Raw genomic sequence first — 6,098 nt, forward strand, 5'->3', positions numbered from 1 at the left:
ACCGGATCTCTGGAAATCAAAAAGCTATCATGATCCAGGACTCGGAAGTTATTGAAGTTGGTCTCGGTCAAAAGCTAGTGACGCACTGATTCCGAAATTATAAATTAAAATGCGAACAAGACACTGGAACCGCCCGATTTCGCCCTCCAAGTCGGAAATATCGGCATTGCCCGGACAAATGGATTAGAGTGGTTTTGCGGCCATCGCACTGTTCTGAACAATACCAACATTTCAGATGTTGAGGGCGATTTTAGGTCAGGGTCCGGAGCCCTGATGGGATTTTATGTTCTATTTTCGAACTCAGCGCGACGGTAGATCTCGATCAAGACCAGTTTCAATCTCTTCCACGTCCTGGACGATAGCTCCAGATTCCAGCCTCAGCAAAACAAACCAGAAAAATCGGTCATTGCCATTCCATGATTACATTCGATACTGCCAGCGCTGTATTCAATTCTTTCTTTTTCGGACTGCATAAGCCGTTATGGGATAACAAAAAAAAATGCCGGACCCCAATTGTGGAACAGCATCTCGCCGGCTACCCGACAGTCGTCGAGCATGTCCGCATGCAAGTCGAAATACAAGTAATTTCTTCTAAATGAATACTAGCCAGTCTTCAGAATTAACGGACCACGACCTAACATCGACCTCGCCCTCCGCCACATGCCACCTCAGTTTGTCGATTGCGTCTTATATTCTCTGCATTACTTTTCATTCAATGTGCCTCTTATTTACTTCGCCTAGGTTAAGGTGGGTGTTTGATCTTAAAGGCTACTCCAATTTGTTTCGACAGTTTCCTATCTTTTCATTGTATCGCAGTCTTGTGAACGATGAAAATATTAATAAACCTGATTGATTGAATGAGTAGGCCTATCTCCTTTTGATATTCAATCATTGTGCATGTGCATGCAGTGGTGTGGTGGCCCTAGGATTGCCACCCCTGGACTGAGGCAAAGGGAACACTGAGATATGTCTGCTTGTATCGCCGGTAATGCCATTGTATTCAACCGGACAAACATCGTATTTTCGCCAATTTCATTGCTCGCAAATAATGGTGTTGCGACTCGCTAGAATGAAGCCCCTACGATCCGTGTATTACCTATATATACTTGATAATAAAGTATATTCCAGCGAGAAGCAATGGCATGAGGCAACATTTTGGATTCCGTTGACTGGTCCAGCCCGCGAGCGATTTCATGACTTCGATCCGACCCGCGATGCAATTTGAGTTTGACACCCCTGAACTAGGCATGATCACCCAGGGTTGACGGGATGTATGGAATTGTTTTTTCACCACCAGTCACAAGAAGAACAACATAATGAAATAACCACACGCATTCGAAAGTCAATTTATTTAATGCGATGGCTGCATTTGGTTATTTTCCACTAGCTTGTCGATGCGTGGCATACGTTTGCTTACAGCGCACCGAAAGTCATGTATAGGCGCAACAAGTCGGTTTCGTTTCTTCGACTTGATAGTCATCAGGGATGAAAATCCTTGCTCGCATTCTCCCACGTATAAGGTAAAATTAGCAGCTGATGGGGAATAGCGTGAGACGATGACTTCAAAAAAACTCAAAAAATCAACCTCACGTGAACTAGTAACTCCCTTCGGTCGAAGAAAAAACAAAATCTACTCGCGTACCACCTGGAAGACCTTCGCGTACCACTAGTGGTACGCGTACCATAGGTTGGGGACCACTGCCCCAGAATGACCGACTCAAGTCCCATCAGTTATTCAGTAACTACATTGACCGTCTATCTGCACTGTCACTGTTCACCTGACCTAATATAGGTAGCTAGAACTAAACAGGAACCTTCCAGATAACCTTTGAAACTGTCTAGTTTATTCTCAATGCATCACCAAGATTGTGACAAGCACAGAATGAAATGAAATATGGAAGCGTATGCAAGCAAAGCACATGATTTTCGTGGAGGCTCATACAGAGTCACATGCGACAAGGATAATCACTAAACCACCTTGGAACAACGAAAATGGCAACATTGCAACTGCAAAAACTGAAGAATACCCGGAAACAGCGTAATAAAAAACCAGGAGTATGAAAAGAACAGTGTAGCTGACGAATGTCAGATCCGATCAGGAGAGTGTAGAAACGGTAATGAAGAAATTGCACAGCACCAATATCATATCCACTAGATACCAAAGTCGAACTTCACCCTGACCAAGTATCTTGGGACAATTTGATTGACATCATAAACGACGTATTCGTTGTGCCAAAGATAATAATCTTCCTGATTGTCCAGCATCTTTAGCTCTCCAAGTGGAACAACGGTTCCGCAGTCGAGAGTGATATTGCCTTTAGGATCAGGGACTTGTTTGCCAAGACCTTTGGTACTTGACTTTCCTTTTGGTAATCTATCGGCGTCATGATCAGCACGTACTTGATCATTCGTGTTCCCAAGCGCTACTTCACACAGAAGAAGAAGTCCACACGGCTGACTACGATTAGCGCGGCAGTAATTGGCAGACTTTGAAACGGTATCTGAAAAGTAGATGCCCTTGCCGAACATACCGTACCCCGATAACGGAGCTTCTGGCGGAGCTATTTTCAGGCCTTCCCTCAATATTCCTGCCCAATTAGTCAAGCGTGATCCGTGCCACAACAACATCTTGTTACCTATCTCCTCTTTGAATTGCGAAGAATGCTCGCTATGTATTTGGTATGCATTTTCAACAGTCAATTTCCATTTGTGGTGGGTGGCTTTGTTAGAAATAGCAACATAGTCCAGGATGGTTTTCAATTCACCATCATCAACATCAAGTGGGATTAATTTGCAGCCCAAATATTTGTAACGATAATCCTTGATGCTCATCTCACTTCCAAACTGATCCTCATCGATCATTTCAATAGGATTTCGTATGTCGGACAATGCCTTCAATAGCTCTATTTCGATTCGAAAGTCTCCTCTATGGAATATTATTGGAGGCGCTTCCATTCCGAAATCATGAGGTACGCGTGTGTAGAATTCACTACACGCTTCGAATAGAACAGGTAAATCCGAGCGTCCTTCGATTAACTTTTCAATATTTTTCAACGAACGGTAGCCTGCTTTGATCTGTTTCTTCGTAAGTTTACCAAGTGGCCCTTTCGCCACGCCATACTTCATCTGATTTAAGCGAGCTTCATCTTCGTTGACATTAAATATCAGGTCCACGATTTCTTCAACACGCGGATCAAGTTTCGCCGGTACATCTTGTTTCTCCTTTTTCAACCTTTTCATTTTTCTCTTTTCCTCAACATCTTTTCCGTAGTCCATTTGAAGTAGGCCGTGTTTATGAGGTAACTTTGCAAAGTTCTCACCCGGCGAGGCGACTAAATGATCCCAGCTATTCCCAGTTTTGTCTTCAAACTTCTTCTTGAACACGGCCTTGGCCGCTTCAAGGTTGGCTCCGTGATGCTTCAAAGTTGTTCCAGCAATTTTGCCAATCCGTCCCCACCTGTACCACGTCGCATACTCATATTTAGTGTCGTGCTCCAGCAGCTGAACCAAGTAATATTTGTTGATGTTAAAACCAATGTTGGTTTGGCTCAGCATGGCACTGTGCACGTTGAATTTGGAGTACGTAGTTTCATCGATGTATACGTGATACTCTGTCAAGTTGCAATACTTATCAACAGGTACAGGGTCTTTGAGTTTCACTTTCTTCAAATCAGCATCATCTTCTTGCGGACAGATGTCATTCACTTTGTCAGATTCATTGTTGACCAAATCAACCTCACTATCGTTAGCCTTATTCAGTTTTCTTATTCTGTAGACTGTTTTTACTCCGCCGTCAGCCATGTTATATCTTGTGACCAAATCATCATCATCACTATCCTCGTCCTTGTTATATTTTCTTTTCCTGGTGGACGTTTTTAACATGTCGTCAAACCTCCACAGAACCACTCTTAGTTGACGGAAGTCTTGATTATCATGAACAGGTGCCTTATGTTTCGTTGCTTCAGTCACATCATTAACACCATGCCGTTTTCCATCCTCTGTCCTTGTTAACGACGCACCATTTTTATCGGAAAGCGTGCCTTTTGATGCTTGTGCTGCTGACATTTAATCGACAAGAGTAATTATGTAGATCCTAAAAATATATAACAGAATTGAACGTGGTAAAAATCAAGGTATTAACATAGAGAACTTAGTAGATCCTAAACTTTGTCAACCAAGGCCATTGAAACATACAACCAGTCATTTGGATAAACAGAAAACAGTAGTGAATTCTGGTCCGTGGACATATGAGCATGCGACACTACAGCATGCGACAAATGAGCATGAGGGTTAAATTACGGGTTAGGGTTGGATTAGGCTTTAGGTTAGGTAAGGCTAGGTTAGGTTAGGTTAGGTTAGGCTATGTTTCGGGTTAGGGTAAGTTTTTGGGTTATACAGTCACATGCTGAAGTGATGCATGCTGATGTGTTCCATGCTGAACTGTCGTTTTCCATAGTGTCGCATGCTCATATGTCGGGCAACCGTAATTTGTAATTTGTAATTTGTAAAATGGTCGATACCCTAATTTGTATTTTCTAAATTAAGAAAGCATGAGGCAGTATCAGTTTATAACCACAAAAACTTAAACTCAAATGAACACAATGACTGTCTGAGTTGAAAAACTACATTCTGCAAATTTTAATTGCCATAGCCTACTCATTGCGGTTCAGAGATGTTTTTTTTTTGCAAAAATCCATTTTCTTCTTGTCATATATACAAATAACCGATATTCCAGAATGACTTCAAAGATTAGCTGCTAGATAGAAATGCCTATGCTGGACATTATATGTTCATAAAATATGTTTCACAATTTCGGTGGCATATATGATGTAACCTTACCTAAAAGGAGTCGTCAGAAGCGTCACACATTATTACGTTCACCACCACCTATCTTCGTGGAAACGGATTTTCACGACTCGTTCAAATCAAACCAACGCCTCGGATTTTGAAGACACGATCGCGTATCATTTCATGAAGTACATTTACAGAATTCGCTTTGAAATGGTAAGTCTTCCAATTTCGAGACAAATGTATGATATTATTAAGAAAAATCATTTTGTTGCTGTTTATCACTAGCCTAGAGTTGTTATTTGCACAAGACATATGACGTTTGCACGATAATTGAGTAAAATTTGAACTAAAAAATAGAGGGTCTGCAAAGACAAAAAGGTTGAGAACCACTGCCTGAGGAGAAACCAGACCGATGATAAAAATAGTCACTTTTTCATGCACAAACATCTGTTCACTGAAGATTAAAAAAGGCGCTACAGAGTGGTAGTTTCAAGCAGGATATAAAAATTTGTCAACCTCAAAAACAATGGTCTTGGTCCCAATTAAGCCTCAAACTTCTGCTATCTCTCACTATTTAAATTGACGTAATCACCACATACAGATGCATTGTTAGGAAGGGGCTTAGTGATTTAGTACATTGTCTTATGAAAAAGCTGTTAGATTACCAGTGAACTTGTGTAGTAGAATTTTTTAGTATAAATCCATTAAATATCAGATGAATATTCTCAGATAGGAAAGTTTTATGTGCCATGATATCGAACTCTCCACCGAGTACGCAACCGTCTTACTGCCATTGGGTAACATCCGGAGTGGAATTGGTGGCAACGTCACGCATGATTTTCTGTTTAATTCCTTAATTATTCTATATAGAAAAGCTCTCATCACGCAGGATTTATTCCAAAAAATGGACAGAGATTCCATATAGGGGTAACATCATCCCTTCTATTTGACAAAGACAACTTGCAGCACTAAATTTGATAAAATTGGTATCAATTTAAAGCGACGTAGGTACTGATTACAAAAATATATATTCTATTTTCCATGGCCCTGGAACCCCCCGAAATTAGACTCAAATTTTGGTATTGTGATACAGCAAGGCTACTTGGAATATGCTGCCTTAGCAGTGGTTGCCTTTGGTCAAATAAAAAGAACAGCGCAAATCGATCGGAGTAAGATTTGCTTGTGCTTTGTTTTCTACACTCCAACTTACTGTTTCATCATAATGCCTCCACATCTAATTATTAAATATAATTACAAAATCACATCTAATATCTAAAGCAATGATCACTGATCAGATATAAATTAGC

The 6,098-nt window shown here is 40.9% G+C and overlaps 1 pseudogene; it reads right to left on the reverse strand.

Moving 5' to 3' along the window:
* Positions 1–1,836: 1,836 nt before the first annotated feature.
* Positions 1,837–6,092, reverse strand: LOC145432735 (poly [ADP-ribose] polymerase 2 pseudogene; annotated as a pseudogene).
* Between the last annotated feature and the right edge of the window lie 6 nt (positions 6,093–6,098).

The sequence above is a fragment of the Botryllus schlosseri genome, unplaced genomic scaffold (genome assembly GCF_051294905.1).
Source record: "Botryllus schlosseri isolate E-star unplaced genomic scaffold, Bs_hap1 Bs118a, whole genome shotgun sequence".
NCBI lineage: Eukaryota > Metazoa > Chordata > Ascidiacea > Stolidobranchia > Styelidae > Botryllus > Botryllus schlosseri.